The sequence below is a fragment of the Aotus nancymaae genome, unplaced genomic scaffold, assembly GCF_030222135.1.
Source record: "Aotus nancymaae isolate 86718 unplaced genomic scaffold, 86718_ANA_hifiasm-v0.15.2.pri h1tg000010l, whole genome shotgun sequence".
NCBI lineage: Eukaryota > Metazoa > Chordata > Mammalia > Primates > Aotidae > Aotus > Aotus nancymaae.
In genome coordinates this window covers 5,162,976-5,182,901 of record NW_026988421.1, presented here as the reverse complement: position 1 = coordinate 5,182,901, position 19,926 = coordinate 5,162,976, and the positions used below count along the sequence as shown (strand labels likewise).

The window sequence follows — 19,926 nt, the reverse complement described above, 5'->3', positions numbered from 1 at the left end:
GTTATGGTTTACGTTCTTTTGCATTTGCTGAGGAATGATTTACTTCCAATTATGTGGTCAGTTTTAGAGTAGGTGTGATGTGGTGCTGAGAAGAATGTATATTCTGTGGATTTGGGCTGGAGAGTTCTGTAAATGTCTATTAGGTTTGCTTGTTCCAGGTCTGAGTTCAAGTCCTGGATATCCTTGTTAATTTTCTGTCTCATTGATCTGTCTAATATTGACAATGGGGTGTTAAAGTCTCCCACTATTATTGTGTGGGAGTCTAAGTCTCTTTGTAAGTCATTAAGAACTTGCCTTATGTATCTGGGTGCTCCTGTATTAGGTGCATATATATTTAGGATCGTTAACTCTTCTTGTTGCATTGATCCTTTTACCATTATGTAATGTCCTTCTTTGTCTCTTTTGATCTTTGTTGCTTTAAAGTCTATTTTACCAGAGATGAGAATTGCAACTCCTGCTTTTTTTTGCTCTCCATTTGCTTGGTAAATCTTCCTCCATCCCTTTATTTTGAGCCTTTGTGTATCCTTGCATGTGAGATGGGTTTCCTGGATACAGCACACTGATGGGTTTTGGCTTTTTATCCAATTTGCTAGTCCGTGTCTTTTGATTGGGGCATTTAGTCCATTTACTTTCGGGGTTGATATTGTTATGTGTGAATTTGATACTGCCATTTTGATGCTAGCTGGCTGTTTTACCCATTAGTTGATGCAGATTCTTCATTGTGTTGATGCTCTTTACCATTTGGTATGTTTTTGGAGTGGCTGGTATTAGTTGTTCTTTTCTATGTGTAGTGCCTCTTTCAGGATCTCTTGTAAAGCAGGCCTAGTGGTGATGAAATCTCTGAGTATTTGCTTGTTCACAAAGGGTTTTATTTTTCCTTCACTTATGAAGCTTAGTTTGGCTGGATATGAAATTCTGGGTTGAAAGTTCTTTTCTTTAAGGATGTTGAATATTGGCCCCCACTCTCTTCTGGCTTGTAGGGTTTCTGCTGAGAGATCTGCTGTGAGTCTGATGGGCTTCCCTTTGTGGGTAACCCGACCTTTCTCTCTGGCTGCCCTTAGCATTTTCTCCTTCATTTCAACCCTGGTGAATCTGACGATTATGTGCCTTGGGGTTGCTCTTCTAGAGGAATATCTTTGTGGTGTTCTCTGTATTTCCTGGACTTGAATATTGGCCTGCCTTGCTAGGTTGGGGAAGTTTTCCTGGATAATATCCTGAAGAGTATTTTCCAGCTTGGATTCATTCTCTTCGTCACATTCAGGTACAGCTATCAAACGTAGATTAGGTCTTTTCACATAGTCCCATATTTCTTGTTGACTTTGTTCATTCCTTTTTACCCTGTTTTCTCTGATCTTGCCTTCTCATTTTATTTCATTGAGTTGATCTTCAACCTCTGATATCCTTTCTTTTGCTTGGTCAATTCAGCTGTTGAAAGTTGTGCATGCTTCGCGAAGTTCTCGTGTTGTTTTTCAGCTCCATCAATTCACTTATATTCCTCTCTAAGTTGTCCATTCTTGTTAGCATTTCGTCAAATCTTTTTTCAAGTTTCTTAGTTTCTTTGCATTGGGTTAGAACATGTTCTTTTAGCTCATGGAAGTTTCTTATTATCCACTTTCTGAAGGCTGATTCTGTCATTTCATCATACTCATTCTCCATCCAGTCTTATTCCCATGCTGGTGAGGAGTTGTGATCCCTTGTAGAAGGAGAGGTGTCCTGGTTTCAGGTGTTTTCATCCTTTTTGCACTGATTTCTTCCCATCTTTGTGGATTTATCCACCTGTCGTCTTTGTAGTTGTTGACTTTCAGACTGGGTCTCTGAGTGGATGTCCAGTTTGTTGATGATGAAGTTATTTCTTTCTGTTGCTTAGTTTTCCTTCTAACAGTCTGGCCCCTCTGCTGTAGGACTGCTGAGGTCCACTGCAGGCCCTGCTTGCCTGGGAATCACCTGCAGCAGCTGCAGAACAGTAAAGGTTGCTATCAGTTTCTTCTTCTGTTTTGTCCCAGCAGGATACCTGTCAAATGTCAGTCTGGGCTCTCCTTTATGAGGTGACTCTGGATATATGGGGGTCGGGGATCTGCTTGAGGAGACAGTATATCCTTTATAGTAGCTCAAGTGCTGAGCTGTGAGCTCTGTTGTTCATTCAGAGCTGCTGGGCAGGTACATTTATGTCTGCTGCAGCAGAACTCATAAACCTCTTTTTTTTCCCCAGGTGCTCTGTCCCGGGGTGTTAGGGCTTTATTTAGGAATTGCCGTTATGCTGCTGACTTTTTTTCAGGGCTGCCCTGCCCAGCAAGGAGGCAGGCTAGTCACTGTCTGCCTGCAGAGGCTTTGCTGAGTTGCTGTGGCCTCTGCCCAGCTGCTGTGTGAACTTCCCTGCAGTCCTGTTTATATGCGTGTAGTTAGAACTGCCTCGGCATTGGTGGCCTGCCTCTGTAATGACGGACTCTCTTTGTAATGGCGGGTTGCCTCGGCAATGGCAGGTTGCCTAGGCAATGGCGGACTGCCTCCGTAGTGGTGGAGTGCCTCGGTAATGGCGGACGCCCCTCACCCACAGAGCTGGAGCATCCCAGGTTCAGCTGTGCTTGCTGTGAATCTCTCAACCCAGAGTGTTTCCAATTCCTGTTTTTTTTTTTTCTTATGGGGTGGGACCAGCTGAGCCTGATCACCTGGCTCCCTGCCTCAGAGCCTTTTTTTTTCTTTTAGTTGAACGGTTGACTCTCTCGCCTGCTGAAAAGGTGCTGGGATCTGTGTGCTTTCCTGTGCGGTGACCCACTGAGTTGGCTGAAACAGCAGTGCTGAGATTCATGGAACTTTTTTTTTTTTTTGTCCAGGAGTCTCCTGGCCTGGCTCCCTGTTTCAGTCCCCTTTTTTAATCAGATGAATTGGCGACTGTGACTTCCCGGACCTCCACTCGCCAGACCCAGACCAGTGTGTTTTTTATGGAGAACCACTGCGCCGGGGCGCCGGCAAGACAGCCACACCAGCCAAAACAGCTGCGCCGGCCAAAACAGCCACACTGGCGACCCATGGAGCTCCCCCACCTGGGATTCTCCTGGTCTGTGGGCAATAGAAATCCATCTGGAAACGTGGCATCCACTCACCCTCTGCGCTTTCACTGGGAGCTGCAATCCTGAGCTGCTCCTAAGTGGCCATCTTCGGTTGTCTCCCTAGGTTTGTTTTTTTTACTGTAAATCTGTTTTAGTTCTTTGAGATTCTGGATATTAGTCCTTTGTCAGATGGGTAGATTACAAAAATTTTTTCCCATTCTGTTGGTTGCTGGTTCACTCTAATGATTGTTTCTTTTGCTGTGCAGAAGCTCTTAAGTTTAATTAGATCCTATATGTCTATTTTGGCTTTTGTTGCCAATGTTTTTGGTGTTTTAGTCATGAAGTCCTTGCCTATACCTATGTCCTGGATAGTTTTGCCTAGGTTTTCTTCTAGGGTTTTTATGGTGTTAGTTCTTATGTTTAAATCTTTAATCCATCTGGAGTTAATTTTGGTGTAAGGTGTCAAGAAGGGGTCCAGTTTCAGCTTTCTGCATATGACTAGCCAGTTTGCCCAACACCATTTATTAAACAAGGAATCCTTTCCCCATTGCTTGTTTTTGTCCAGTTTGTCAAAGATCAGATGGTTGTAGATGTGTGGCATTGCTTCTAAGGCCTCTGTTCTGTTCCATTTGTCTATATCTCTGTTTTGGTACCAGTACCATGCTGTTTTGATTACTGTAGCCTTGTAGTATAGTTTGAAGTCAGGTAGCATGATGCCTCCAGCTTTCTTCTTTTTGCTCAGGATTGTCTTGGCTATGCGGGCTCTTTCGGTTCCATATGAAATTTAAAGTCGTTTTTTCCAGTTCTGTGAAGAAGATCAATGGTAGCTTAATAGGGATAGCATTGAATCTATAAATTACTTTGGGCAGTATGGCCATTTTCACAACATTGATTCTTCCTAACAATGAGCATGGAATGTCTTTCCATCTGTTTTTGTCCTCTCTTATTTCCTTGATCAGTGGTTTGTAGTTCTCCTTGAAGAGATCATTTACATCCTTTGTTAGTTTTATTCCTAGATATTTTATTCTTTGTAGCAATTGTAGATGGGTGTTCACTCATGATTTGGCTCTCTGTCTGTTGTTGGTGCATAGGAATGCCTGTGATTTCTGCATATTGATTTTTGTATCTTGAGACTTTGCTGAAGTTTCTTATCAGCTTAAGGAGGTTTTGGCTTAGTCCACTTTTTGATGGGATTTTTTTTTTCTTACTGATTTGAGTTTGTTGTAGATTCTGGATATTAGTCCTTCATCAGATATATAGATAGTGAAGACTTTGTCCCACTCTGTAGGTTGTTGGTTTACTCTGCTGACTGTTCTTTTGCCATGCAAAAGCTCTTTAGTTTAATTAAGTCCCAGATATTTATCTTTGTTTTTATTGTTTTCTTTTGGGTTCTTGTTCATGAAATCCTTGCCTATGCCAATGTCTAGAAGGGTTTTTCCAGTGTTATCTTCTAGAATTTTTATAGTTTCATGACTTAGGTTTAAGTCCTTAATCCATCTTGAGTTGATTTTTTGTATACGGTGAGAGGAGGATCCGGTTTCATTCTCCTGTGTGTGGCTAGCCAATTATCCCAGCACCATTTGTTGAAAAGGGTGTCCTTTCCCCACTTTGTTTTTGTTTGCTTTGTCCAAGATCAGTTGGCTGTAATTATTTGGGCTTATTTTTTGGTTCTCTATTCTGTTCCATTGATCTGTATACCCATTTTTATACCAGTACCATGTTGTCTTGGTGACTATGGCCTTATAGTAGTTTGAAATCAGGTAGTGTGGTGCTTCCAGATTTGTTCCTTTTGCTTAGTCTTGTGTTGGCTATGCAGGCTCTTTTTTGGTTCCATATGAATTTTAAAATTTGTTTTTTCTAATTCTATGAAGAATAATGGTATTTTGATGGGGAGTGTGTTGAATTTATAGATTGCTTTTGGCGGTGTAGTCATTTTCACAATATTGATTCTACCCATCCATGAGCATGGGATGTGTTTCCATTTATTTTTGTCATCTTTGATTTATTTCAGCAGTGTTTTTTAGTTTTCCTTGTAGAGGCCTTCTGCCTCCTTGGTTAGATACATTCCCAAGTATTTTATTTTGCAGCTATTGCAAAAGGGGTTCAGTTCTTGACTTGATTCTCTGCTTGGTTGCTGTTGGTGTATAGAAGAGCTACTGATTTGTGTACATTAATCTGGTATCTGAAAAACTTGCTGAATTATTTTATCAGTTCTAGGAGCTTTGTGGAGGAGTCTTTAGGGTTTTCAAGGCAAACAATCATATCATCAGCAGACAGTAACAGTCTGACTTCCTGTTTACCTATTTGGATATCCTTTCTTTCTTTTGTCTGATTGCTCTGGCTAGGACTTCCAGTACTATGGTGAAGAGGAGTGGTAAGGGTGGCCATCCTTTTCTTGTTCCAGTTCTCAGGGGAAATGCTTTCAACTTTTTCCCACTCAGTATTATGTTGGCTGTGGGTTTGTCATAGATGGCTTTTATTACATTGAGATATGTCCCTTGTATGCCATTTTTGCTGAGAGTTTTAATCATAAAGTGATGCTGGATTTTGTTGAATGCTTCTTCTGCATCTATTGACGATAGCATTTGTTTTTAATTTTGTTTATGTAACATATCACATTTATTGACTTGTATATGTTAAACCATCCCTGCATTCCTAGTAGGAAGTCCACTTGATCATGGTGGATTATCTTTTGATATGTTGGATTTGGTTAGCTAGTGTTTTGTCAAGGATTTTAGCATTTATGTTCATCAAGGATATCAATCTGTAGTTTTCTTTTTTGGTTATGTCCTTTCCTGGTTTTGGTATTAGGGTGGTGCTGGCTTCATAGAAGCATTTAGAACTTCTTTATCTTGTGGAATAGTGTCAATAGGATTGGTACCAATTCTTCTTTGAATGTCTGGTAGAATTCTGCTGTGAATCCATCTGGTCCTGGGTTTGTTTTGTTGTTGGTAATTTTTAAATTACCATTTCAATCTCACTGCTTGTTTTTGGTCTGTTCAGGGTATCTAATTCTTCCTGATTTAAGCTGGGAGGGTTGTATTTTTTCAGGAATTTATCCATTTCTTCTAGGCTTTCTACTTCATGTGTGTAAAAGTGTTCACAGTAGCCTTGAATGATCTTTTGTATTTCAGTGTTGTCAGTTGTAATTTTTCCTGTTTCATTTCTTAATGAGGTTATCTGGATTTTCTCTCTCATTTTCTTGGTTAATTTGGCTAATGGTCTCTCAATTTTATTTATCTTTTCAAAGATCCAGCTTTTTGTTTTATGTTTCTTTTTCTTTTTCTTTTTTTTTTGGTCTCAATTTCATTGAGTTCTGCTCTGATCTTGGTTATTTCCTTTCTTCTGCTGGGTTTGGGTTTGGTTCATTCTTGTTTCTCTAGTTCCTTCAGGTGTGACCTTAGAATCTGTTCGTGCTCTTTCAGTCTTTTTCATGTAGGTGTTCAGGGCTGTGAACTTCCTTAGCATCACCTTTGCTGTATCCAAGAGGTTTTGATAAGTTGTGTCATTATTGTCATTCAGTTTGAAGAATTTTAAAATTTCCATCTTGATTTTGTTTTTGACCCAATGCTCATTGAGCAGCAGGTTATTTAATTTCCATGTATTTGCATTATTTTGAAGGTTCCTTTTGGAGTTGATTTTCAGTTTTATTCCACTGCTGTCTGAGAGAGTGCTTGATATAATTTCAATTTTCTTAAATTTATTGAGGCTTGTTTTATTGGCCTCTGCAAGTTTCATTGCTTGATTTGTCTATATTTGGTTTGGTTTTGGAAATAATATAATAAAACACAGTCCCTGCTCTTAAAGTTCATATAATAAGTTAAATAGTTAATTTCAATATAATGTGGTATGGAAGAAAAACATATTAAAATTATGCTGTGTTTAAAGTTTCAGAATTGAAGTGTTAATTTCCTTACTAAAGTGACCCTTGTAATGCAGCAGGAACACTGTTTTCATAATGGAAAGATAGTTTGCATTTGATTATTTGGATTTTCTTTATAGTTTACTGTGCATGAATATATCCCTAAACATGAATTACTGTAATTTGGCCTGTTTTGGGGCAGCATCTACATTACAGTGCTGGCTGAGGACTCAGCTGAGTGTGGTTCCAAGGGAATCCAGCCTTGGGCTGTAGGTGGCAATGTTGGGCAGGCAGATGAAGGCTCCAGGATGTCTACCTAGTCATGGGGACTGAGCTGTGGGCAGAATTCCAGTCCTGCATGAATTAAGGCTGGTCCCTGAACCAAGTGGAAGAAACAGAACAGATTGGAGGAGGAGGAGTGGGGAGGCCCATGATGAGAGCCGCTGCTGTTTATTTAGCGCTGTGTACTGAGCTCTGCAGGGCGCCTAACAGCTTAGCTCACAGCAATTCAGTTCCTATGACCTGTGCCCCCCACCTTTTTTTTTTTTTTTCCCTCAAATTGCAGAGAGAAAGACAGTTGGAATGTGTCAGAAACAGGATTCTATCCCAGTTTTGCTGTCCTCACAACTCTGCTCTGAATCATCAGGTGACAACAGTGTCACTGGAATTGGCAGTTGCTGCTGTTCAGGTGCAGCTGGTACCTGCCCTACAGGATGGCACCTGGGCCTGGCTAGCCGTGGCTCCCAGCACCACGCTGTTTCGTCCCCAGTCCACTCCGTGCTGCAGTTGTGCAGGGTGGAGGCTGTGCTGTCCATGCCCTAGACTCTTCTGCCTGGTGGTGTGGGCGAAACTGCTGGCCTTCATCCCTCTGCTTGTTTCAGCAGACACCTCCTCCTGCTCTGATAGACACCCTGCCTTGGGGCATCCCCCCATTCATTCCTTCATGGAAAGCCAGCCTATTTTTCTATTTTACTTTGTGGTCATCTGTGTAATATTTCTTCATCACATCGACAGCAGTTTGTAACTGGGGGATGATCTGATTGTTCTCTCTCTGCCCTGTGGAACTATGAGCTTCCTGAAGGCAGGAGCCATGTCTGAACCCACTGTTGTATTCTCGTAGCTTTACATGGCACCTGACATCCAGAAGCCTTTCATACTTACTGGATGAATGAATATGTGATGACTTCCTTAAACTAATTTTTGTCTCTTACTTCTTCCTAGTTGCCAGGTGGTGTAAGACAGCAGGGTTATGATCTAATATATATTTGATGCGCTAAGAAACTAAAGGCTTGTTGGGAACTTCAGTCTCATTTGGGGCAAATCAAGATTTTGTGATTCTGAAGCAGTTTGGGGAGTTGTCCTTAAGAAAAAGAATGCTAATTATAAACACAAAGTTTGCTATAAATCTGTCTTTTAGAATGCCAATAAGTATAAATAATTAAAAATACAAAAAGCTGACGAATGCCACAAATGCCGTAACATTTGGGAAATAACATTTATTTGCCAATGTATTTCTGTAATGTCATCTCCTACATATTTTGGCTACATGTTATTTTATTACCTTTTGTAAAACAATTCTGTTATAATAACTTCAGTGGCTAGAATAGAAAGAAATTTAGTCTTTCTATTAATATAGTAATCAAACTTTTTTCTTCAGTTTAAAATTGTTAAACTTGCATAAATTTTTTGCTATATTATATGAAGACTACATTGTTTAAGCTAATAAGGGCCACCAGTGGGAGAGAGGTTTGCATATTTTCTTTATCTTCTCTGAATTCAGCATTTGCAGGTAGTAGCACATTTGATGGTAGATTTTCAACTACCAGAAAGCCTGGAACATATTCCTGGAGCATCAGTTTCACTTGCTAGTATACATGTAGTAACGTTCTTATATTAAGACAGATGGAAACATCAGAATACAGCGCAAAACGTATAATTTAAAGCTCAAACACCAGAGTTCATAAATCTATAATTTTGAGCTAATAGCGTGACACTTTTGAATCTAAGACAGTAATCCTAATTTCCATCATAGTGTTTCCATTTGTTTATAGGTATTCAGTTGAATTTAGTGATTTTTTTGTCCTTTTTTTTATTCCTTAACCTAAATTTAAAGTATCACTCTTTATAGAAATAAAAAGGATATACAGAAAAATGCACATACTGTAAGTGTATAGCTTGCTGAATTTTCACAAAGTGAACCCACTGGTACGTCCTGAACCCGGATTAGGAAGCAGAAAATTGCCACAACCCCAGAAGTACCTCTTCTTTCTTTCCAGATGCAATCTCCATGCTTGCCAAGGTAACCACTGCCCTGACTTCTAACAGCATGGGTTAGTTTTGCCAGCTTTTGAACGCCATGTAAATGGAAGTACACAGTATGTACTTCTTTGGATCTGGCTTATTTTCCCCACCATTATGTTTGTAAGATTCATTCATATTGCTGTAGATAGTTGAAGATCCTTCTTTCTCATTGGTATTCCATTAATGTATTGTCATTTATTTATTCCAGTATTGATAAATGTTTGTATAGTTTCCAGTTTTTGGCTATTGTGAATAGTACCTCTATGAGCATTCTCGTCCATGTCTGTTGGTAAACATTTGTGTGTATTTCTGTTGACTGTATCCCTAAGAGTGGAATTGTTAGGTTATATGGTATGTATATGACTGCCTTTGGTTAGATATTGCCAAACAGTTGTTCAAAATTGTGACTTATCTCACCCACAGTATATGGAAGTTCTTTTTTTTGAGACAGAGTCTTGCTCTGCCACCCAGGCTGGAGTGCAGTGGCGTGATCTCAGCTCACTGCAACCTCTGCCTTCTGGGTTCTAGCAATTCTCCTGCCTCAGCCTCCTGAGTAGCTGGGGCTACAAGCGCATGCCACCACACCCAACTAATTTTTTTTTGTATTTTAGTAGAGACAGGGTTTCACCATTTTGCCTAGGCTGGTCTCAAATTCCTGAGCTCAGGCAATCCACTGCCTCGGACTCCCAAAATGCTAGGATAGCAGGCATGAGCCACTGTGCCCGGCTAGAAGTTTTTTTTTTTTTTTTTTTTTTTTTTTAATATACTGCATGATTATATGAGAGTTCTCATTGTTCCACATCTTTACTAACACTTGGTATTTTCTGTCTTTTTAATTTTTAGACTTTGTAGTACCTGTGAAAGTAGTTTCTCATTGTGGTCTTAATTTCCATCATAGTTTATTACAGACATGTTTGAAAAGATTCTGCTACACAACTTGTTTTTTGGTATTGAGTAAACTTGTAGAATTGTCATATTTGGAAAGATATCTATCAACTTTTTTCATTTATAAGCTTTAAGATTTCAGGGTATTTCCCATATGTAGGAGTCTGATTGAATAATCTGTGGTATGGACAGTGGAGTACCATGCAACTAGATTAAAAAAAAGATAAACTCAGTGAACTAATAGGGAGTGATTTTCTTTCTTTCTTTTTTTTTTTTTTTGAGACAGAGGCTTGCTCTGTTGCCAGATGCCAGGCTGGAGTGCAGTGGCACGATCTCAGTTCACTGCAACCTCCACCTCCCAGGTTCAAACAATTCTCCTGCCTCAGCCTCCCGAATAGCTGGGACTACAGGCGCATGTCACCATGCCCAGCTAATTTTTGTATTTTTAAGTAGAGACGGGGTTTCACCATGTTGGCTGGGATGGTCTCGATCTCTTGACCTCGTGATCTGCCCGCCTCAGCCTCCCAAAGTGCTGGGATTACCAGCGTGAGCCACTGCGCCCGGCTGGAGTGATTTTCTATGATACATAAAACGAAAACTGCAAAACATATAGCTAGAATGATGTATATGCCTTTTGTGTATATGCATATTTGTATATATGTCTTCGGAAAAAATAAGCAAAAGAATAAACCGAACAAGAATGAAGTACCCACAACAGGAAGTAAGCGGGAATAAGTTTAAAGGGATAGGTAAGGGAGTGAGACTTAAAGCTATCTACAAAGGTAGCTTTAACGTTTACCGGTAGCTGTTAAACCAAGTTAGAGTTTTACATATTCAAAACTTAAAATTTACAAAGATGGAAAAAACTGACGTGAAACAGAAGCAAGTAGACATAGTTTATTAAGAAACCACACAGAAAAATAATTCATTGAACTTGTAAACACGTTTTTCAGACTCCATACCTTTGTTGGTGTATATGTATTCTAAAGAGAGAGACTGTAAAGGCCTACTGATCATTACTCAATCTCTTGGTAGTTTTGATGCTATTTTGGTAGTTACGAGGCTATTCTGTTGCTATTTTGGTGCTATGTTGGTAGTTTTTGATGTATTCTGGGATTGAACAATTGAGAAACGATATTGATGCTTTTGGAAAACGTGATTCTCACTGCGGAAGAAAGAATATGTAAATATGGAAGGAAGAAAATAATATTGTCATATTGGATTTGAACTGGAGTAAACAGTGTAAATTCATGACTTAGAAATCTGATTTCCCACTGAAAAGTCTAGAAGCAATGACTTCCCAGTAAAAATGAACACACTCAGTGTAAGACCTCAGTTTCTAAATATATTTTCCATTAAAAGGAAGTAGGGAAAATGGCTTAGCAAATTGGATGATTCTGGTATTGGGGCATGAAAACTGCAAGGTGAGCCTAGAATATCCAGTGTGCCAGGAAAGCAAAGAGGTGCTCAAACATGTCTGGGGAGTGGCTGGGCACAGTGTTCACACCTGTAATCCTAGCACTTTGGGAGGTTGAGGTGGGCAGATCACTTGAGGTCAGGAGTTTGAGACCAGTCTGGCTAAAATGGTGAAACCATGTCTCTACTAAAAATACAAAAATGAGCTGGACATGGTGGCAGGTGCGTGTAGTCCCAGCTACTTGGGTGGCTGAGGCAGGAGAATTGCTTGAACCTGAGAGGCGCAGTGAGCTGAGATTGCACCACTGCACTCCAGCCTGAAGCACTCCAGACAGAGTGACACTGTCTCAAAAAACAACAACAACAATAACAAAAACCCCACAAAACTTTAGGGAGTGCCAAAAGTATCTATAACTAGCTTGAAGGATCTTCCACTAGCCAAATTGGAACCATTTGAGCATCAAAAAGGATAATGTTAATCTCTCCAATGGAGAAATCTAGCAAACTCCACTGTAACCAAGTCATCAAACTTAGTATCGCTAATAATGAAACACGCCAACATCACATGCCACCTGATGTGATGCAATGGAAAATACACAGTATCATCTATGTATTCTTTTTGCTGAAAGTCTTCAGTCTGAATATGATTATGCACATACACCAGGTAAATTGTGGCACATTTCAGAAGACAACTGGCCTGGACTCTTAAATGTGAATGTGAAAGACAATGAAAGATGGGCTTCTGTTCTAGAATAAAGGAGACAGACACACCAGCTAAATGCAGTTTATGATTCTTCATTGAATCTGATGGATTGCAGGAAAAAAAACCTAGCTAAAAAGAAAAGGGACAATTGGGAGAAATTTGGATATGGTCTACGTATTCGGTAATACTAAGTCAGACTTCTCTGTGTAATGGTATTGGGTTATGTAGGAGACCGTCCCTCTTAGGAGATACCTGCTAAAGTACTTAGAGAAGCATCATAATATTTGTAACTTGGACTTAAATGGTTCAGTGAAAAACAAAAGTGTACACATAATATATCAGAATAAAGCAAATGTGGCAACATTTTAAGAATTCATTGTACTGTTATTCGATCTTTCTGTAGGTTTGGAATTTTTGAAATAAGTTAGAACAGTGATTTCAGGGCATCTTAAACCAGTGGCTAATCCCCATATCTCTTTAAATTAAGGATACTAATTTACCGTTTTGTCATCTATGGTTCCCTAATAGGAAACCTGTTAATATAACTCACAGAATTAACAAATCAAAAGAATGGTGAAAAGGCATTGATAAGTCTAAATACTTTCTAGTTTAAAAATACTTTTAAAGTAGGAAAATACAGATGATTCTTTATATATTACATTCTAAATGCCAGCATCGTGCTTTAAGGGAGCAATACCTAGAAGCATTCTCATTAAACGCAAGGTCAAGAAAATAATTTCTACTGTCACTATTTTTTTTTTTTTTTTTTTTGAGGCAGTCTCTCTGTCACCCAGGTTGGAGTGAAGTGGCGTGATCTCGGCTCACTGCAACCTCTGCCTCTGGGTTCAAATAATACTTCTGTCTCAGCCTCTGTAGTAGCTGGGATTACAGGTGCCCACCATCACACCCAGCCAATTATTTGTATTTTTAGTAGAGACAGCATTTCACCATGTTGGCCAGGCTGATCTGGAACTCCTGACCTCAGGTCATCTGCCTGCCTCAGCCTCCCAAAGTGCTGGAATTACAGATGTGTAATCCCAGCACTTTTCTTTTTCTTTTTTTTTTTTTTTTAAGACAGAGTCTCACTCCATCACCAGGCGCCAGGCTGGAGTGCAGTGGTGTGACCTCAGCTCACTGCAACCTCTGCCTCCCAGTTCAAGCAATTCTCCTGCCTCAGCCTCCCAAGTAGCTGGGACTACAGGTGCATGCCACCACGCCCAGCTAATTTTTTTGTATTTTTAGTAAGACGGGGTTTCACCGTGTTGGCCAGGATGGTCTCGATCTCTTGACCTTGTGATTCGCCCGCCTAGGCCTCCCAAAGTGCTGGGATTACAGGCCAGCACTTTTCATTTTTATAATTCAGTGATAGTAACTAAGATAAAGAAAAAAATTAGAAACACAATTTGGAAAGGAGAAGATAAATTTATTTTTTATATAGGAATATTTACCCAGAAAACCTGAGGCAATGAACTGAACAAACCATTACATGTAATTATTGAGTTGTCCATGTAAAAAAAATTTAAGAGAATGCTGCTTCCAGAACTATAGAAAATGAGATACTCAGAAGGACTCCCTCTCGTTATGAAATGACTGTGAAATGACTAGATCCTGGCTATGACTGATGCATTGCTGGGTTCACAGTAAGTGAGTGATATTTTCCAAGACCCCCTCCCTCACTAAAAGGGGAGTACCAAACTATAAGACAGAGTAATAAATGGAAGCAGTGAGTTTTAAGATAGCAGTGTATAAAGTTAATATGTCATGAACAAGTTGCATTTATTTAGAAATACAAAGGGGCTTAATGTTAGGAAATTCTGTAAATGTTTACCATATTAACAAATGAAAAGAGAAATACCATTTGATCATTTTGACAGCAGAAAAATTATTTGACCATCAGCACTCAAATATGATTAAAAGCTCTTAGCAAAGTAGGAGTAGGAACTGATAAATGATATGTACTGAATCTTTTTATGATAATATTAAAAGCATTCTCTCTAAAAATCATGATCAAGAAAAATTATAACATCAAGGCTGGGTGTGGTCACTCACGCCTGTAATCTCGGCACTTTGGGAGGCTGAGGCAGGTGAATCACGAGGTCAAGAGATCGAGACCATCCTGGCCAACATGGTGAAACTCTGTCTCTACTAAAAATACAAAAATAGCTGGGCGTGGTAGTGGCAGCGTGTGCCTATATAATCTCAGCTACTTGGGAGACTGAGGCAGGAGAATCATGTGAACCCGGGAGGCAGAGGTTGCAGTGAGTCGAGATCGTACCACTGCACTCCAGCCTGGCAACAGATTGAGACTGTCTCAAAAAAAGAAAACTATAACATTGAGCATTGTTGGACAAGAACAACGAAGGCTATAGACTAGAAAAGATGAAACTAAATTGTCTTTTTTTATCTTTTGTAGATATTTATGATTATTTACCAAAAGGGTAGAGGTTATATCATACCTTACAAAAACTGAAGACAAACCACTTCTAAGATAGTTTCACAAGGTGGCTACCAGAAGACCAATACGCAAACATCAGTTGATGTACCTCTATATACTAATTGTTATAAAGCATAATTTTTAAATTCAGCAATTTTTTTTTTTTTTTGAGACTGAGTTTTGTTCTTGTCACCCAGGCTGGAGTGCAATGGCATGATCTCGGCTCACTGCAACCTCTGCCTCCCAGGTTCAAACTATTCTCCTGCCTCAGCCTCCTGAGTAGCTGAGACTACAGGTTTGCGCCACCATGACTGGCTAAGTTTTGCATTTTTAATAGAGATGGGGTTTCACCATGTTGGCCACACAGGTCTTAAACTCCTGACCTCAGGTAATCTACCCACCTTGGCCTCCCATATTGTTGGGATTATAGGCATGAGCCACTGCGTCAGACCCCAACAATTTGTTAACTGACAAAATACACTCTTACACAAAATTTCGAAGAACTTACAAAAACATCAAACAAAATATGTATAAGTCCTGTAGCAGAAACATGTACAACTTAACTGAAAGATATTATAATAAACTTAAAGTTGACAGGTAGGTGGACTTAATATTATAAAAATATAAATTCTCTCCAGTTGAAGTATAGATTTAATGCAATTCCAATTAAAATGGTGCTGGGCCAAATGGTATCAATGTGGGAGAAAACCACATGAAATTGGATCTGTATTTTACTCCATATTATAAAAATTCCAAATGGATTAAGCATTTAAATGTGAAAGGCAAAACTTAAAAACTTTTGGAAGGATATATCAGAAAATATATTTCTAAACTTGGGATAGGAAATAACATTTTCACAAAGGTAAACTGTAAAAAAAAGTGAAGTAATAAGCCACAGTCCTCCAGAAATTCTGTACTTGCAACATTCTCTGACAGGATTAGGTTTCAGACAAAAAGAATTTCTACAAGTCAATTAAGTAAATGGAAAAATAAGCAGCTTATGGACAATGGACATTTTACAGAAGAAGCAATTTGGCAAATAAAATCACCAGAACGCATTTAAGCTGTTTGGAAGACAGGGAAATAAAAATGAAGCCCATTGTAAGATATGATTTTGTATCTATAGGATTGGCAATAATTAAGTCTGATAATGGATTATGGGTCAATGGAAACTCATACTTCAGGGGAAAGTGGAAATTAGTACAATCACTTTGAGAACAATTTGGCATTATCACGAGTTTGAATATTTGTGTAGCTGTTGACCAATAGATTTCACTACTAGATCTAGGCCCCAAAGAAACTTGCATATGGATACCAAGAAACCAAGAATGTTCGTAGCTGTACTGTTCGCAGTAGCAAAAGCCTAGAAATGACCACGTGTCCATTGTAAGGAGCCTGAGTACATTATGGTATATTCACATGATGAAATATAACACAGCAATGGAAAAGTGTGAGCCACAGCTATTCACTACTTGATATATCCCAGTAACATGACATTTAATAAAACAGGTCTCAGAAAATCATACCGTTTTATACCATTGTTATAATGGTATTAGCATGGTATCAGCAAACCCAAACAGTACAGAAGAATTCATATGTATAATGTTATGTCACTTTTATAAATCATAGGGATAATATACACAAAACTGGTGGTGTTTTCTCTGGGGGTCAGGGTAATAGGATGGGGCCAGCAGACAAGTGGAGCCATTAGTATTAGTAACGTTGTGGCCTTCAGAAGGGGGTAGGTTCCCAGTGTGTGCCTGTTATGTTTTATTAGGTATGGGGTCCACATACCCTTCTGATGTCAAATGTCATGATAATGATGAAGGAAAAATACGAAATAGCCTCTGTATGTAAAGAGTAATCTGTTAGAGTTAATATAGGAAGGGAACTTCTTAGATAACATGCTAGGAATAAATCTCTTGGGCAATGTGCAGGAGCATTGTGAAGACATCAAGAGTCTGCTGAGAGCCACAAAACAAACTTGAACAAAAAGTCACAATTTGTTCTTCAAAAAATTTATCCTCAATGGACTGTTAGGTGCAGCAAACCACTGACACATGTTTACCGATGCAACAGACCTGCACGTCTTGTGCATGTATCCCAGAACTTAAACATTTATTCCCATAAAGATGTCAATTCTCCCTGACTCCATAGGCTTAACATTTTATAAAAATTTTAGAGTTCTTCTCCCAATCTGGACAAGCTGAGAATTCTCAGCAAATCTTAATTTGGGGAGGAGGACAATTTTTAAGGAAAAGAATACAAAATTAAGAAAATAAAATTAGGTAGAAAAGCTAACATTAACTACAAACAAAACTATGAATATTGAAAAGCTGACAAATACAACACATTACCAACTTAAATTCAGAAAAAAATACGTGTATATGTGTGTGTGTATATATATATCTATATATATATATATTTTTGAGATGAAGTCTCACTGTCACCTAGGCTGGAGTGCAGGGGTGCAATCTTGGCTCATTGCAACCTCCGCCTCCTGGATTCGAGCGGTTCTCCTGCCTCAGCCTCCTGAATAGCTGCGATTACAGGTAGGCGCCACCACGCCCAGCTAATTTTTGTATTTTTAGTAGAGGTAGGATTTCACCATGTTGGTGAGGCTGGTCTGGAACTCCTGACCTCAGGTGATTCACCCATCTTGGCCTCCCAAAGTGCTGGGATTACAGGCGTGAGCTTCTTGATGTCAGAATAGTTTGCTTCTTGATATCAGAATAATTTCTATTCATTTCATTTTTCATCTTTAATCACCCTTGTTTCATAGTTCAGTAATTTTCTCTATTATCTACTAAACTCTTCATGTCTAAATTAGGAATTGGACAATTTTTATTTTTTTCTAAATTAATCTAAAATTGTTTTCTAAATTGCAGTTAAAATGGTGTATTCAACCTTTGTTAACTTTTAAAATATTGACATATAATTAACATACCACAAAACTCACCCTTTGAAAATATGCACAATTTGCTGGCTTTTTAGAGTATTCACAAAGTTGTACAACCGTCACCGTTGTCTATCTTCAGAACATTTTCATCACCCCCAGGAGAAATCTCATAATCATAGCAGCCATTCTCCATTTTCCTCTTCTTTCAGCCCTTTGCAGCCACTAATCTACTTTGTCTGATTTGCCTATTCTGAACATTTCATATAAATAGAATTATACAATATGTGACCACTTGTGCAACCTTTATTAAATTTTGAATGAACTTTTTGTATTCATGCTCCGGTTTTCCTTCTGAGTCAGAAAATAGAAGAGTGTTTAAGATGTTGTGTACTTTGTGCTACAAGATCTCAATGCTTTACAATGAGCAAACCATCTCACTATCTTTAGATTATTGAATACTGAGTTGGCATGGGTGATTAAAATACTACATGTAATGTACAAGATAAATTCAAGAAGAACGTGTAACTTGCAAAATCTGAAGTAGCAACTTTAGAGACTGGGAAGGCAGCTTTCCCAGGGATAGCTAAGTGATAAATCAAACTGTGTCCAGAATATATTCTAAGTACTTACTACTGTTTTTAAAGAGTCCTGGAAACTTAATGTCTTCTGATAGTCACGTTTTTACATGACTGATTGCAAATGCAAGATACAGGTTAAAGTTGTTCAGAACTTACTCTGTTAAAAAGACAAAACTGCATTTGAATTATTCTGTGTATACTTTAATTTCAGATGAATTTTGACAGTTAAAAGTTGGTTTGCTGTATAACAAATGATTTTTCTATTTTAGAGTAGCATACAATAACGAGATACACAAAGCAATTTGCTACCGGAGAATTTGTAGCAATGATATTATTTGGTGTTTGGTTTGTTTATTGAGTTTTCACTTTATTTTGTACACGTTTTCCCTTATTTTGATTAATTCTCCATGAGCTATTTTGGATAAATAAGTCACATATGTCCTTCCACCTTTATGGTTTTCCAGGCACTCATGTAAAAACCGATCAAATGTAGCAATTAATTGGATGATTCTTAGAAATTTCTGTTACTCAAAGAGCACAACTTTTTCATTGTGATCTCTGATGAATAAACCTTTTTGACTTAATAGCTTCCACTATTCTTCTTAGTACTTCAGCATAATACTTTATGTTCCAGCCAGGTGCAGTGGCTCATGCCTGTAATCCTAGCAATTTGGGAGGCTGGGTCAGGCGGATCTCAGGGTCAGGAGTTTGAGACCAGCTTGACCAATGTGGTACAACCCTGCTTCTACTAAAAATACAAAAATTAGTTGGATGTGGTGGCACATGCCTGTAATCTCAGCTACTCAGAAGGCTGAGGCAGGAAAATCGCTTGAACCCATTCTTGAGTGTAATGGCACGATCTTGGCTAGTGCCATTGCATTCCAGACTGGGCAACAGAGTGAGACTCTCAAAAAAAGAAGAAAACACTGCATGTCCCTTCATTGTCCTGCAAGCTGCTGGTAAAGTGTATTACAATTCATTTATGTGTAATCCAAGTAAACATAGCTTCATTGTGTTCTGTGTGTCTTTTGATTAAGAGCTCAATACATTTAATCTAGTCTGAAAATTTGCCTGGCATAAGCCACATGTGTCTTGTTAAAAAATTTAATAATAATAATTATATATATATATTTCTTTGGAATAGACTGGCCAAGATGTTATAACCATTCTTTCATATTTCTTATAATACCTGTTTAGAAAACATTTGAACAAATCCTTTGTGTTCTGCTTGATTCTTTGTAAACAGGAATCATGATTTTGGAGGCCGAAAAATTTGCCACTTGCCAGTGTTACTGTGAATTGCTCACTGTGACAGGCAGGGATGAAAGTTCAAAGTACTCATGGAAGTCAACACATTGACTAAATGAGGCTGTGTTGACTGTGGAATCTGTTTTCTGTTTGGAAGGTTTTGTTTTCTATTATGACTATTCTGATTCTCAATCTTATTTCTCTTCTGTTATTACCAACATTTTCTTGGTGATTATGATTCTTAATGAAACAGTTTGGTATTCCATTTCAACCATCAGAGGTTTTTAGTCTCCATGGTTTTATAGGAGAGTTCTTGACGTTTTGAGGCTCCTGCCAATCTTTATTCTTTCAATTTCCTTTTTTGGTTTCCACTAAGATACTTTTCGTTGAGTTTAAATTTTGGAATGGCCAATAATTGTAGAAAAAAGAATTTATCTCAAATTGAGACATACACAAAAGCAATTCAAATGCATTTAAAAACTGCCACTGTGTTCAGTCGAGCCCTATAATTGTGTAACCAAATTATTCTCATGCTATAAATATTGAATTATTG

The 19,926-nt window shown here is 38.5% G+C and overlaps 1 protein-coding gene across 1 annotated transcript in view; it reads left to right on the top strand.

The window, feature by feature from the left end:
* Positions 1–19,926, top strand: part of FANK1 (fibronectin type III and ankyrin repeat domains 1) — a 151,514-nt gene that overhangs the window by 50,786 nt on the left and 80,802 nt on the right. The gene's annotated exons all lie outside the window — the stretch shown is intronic.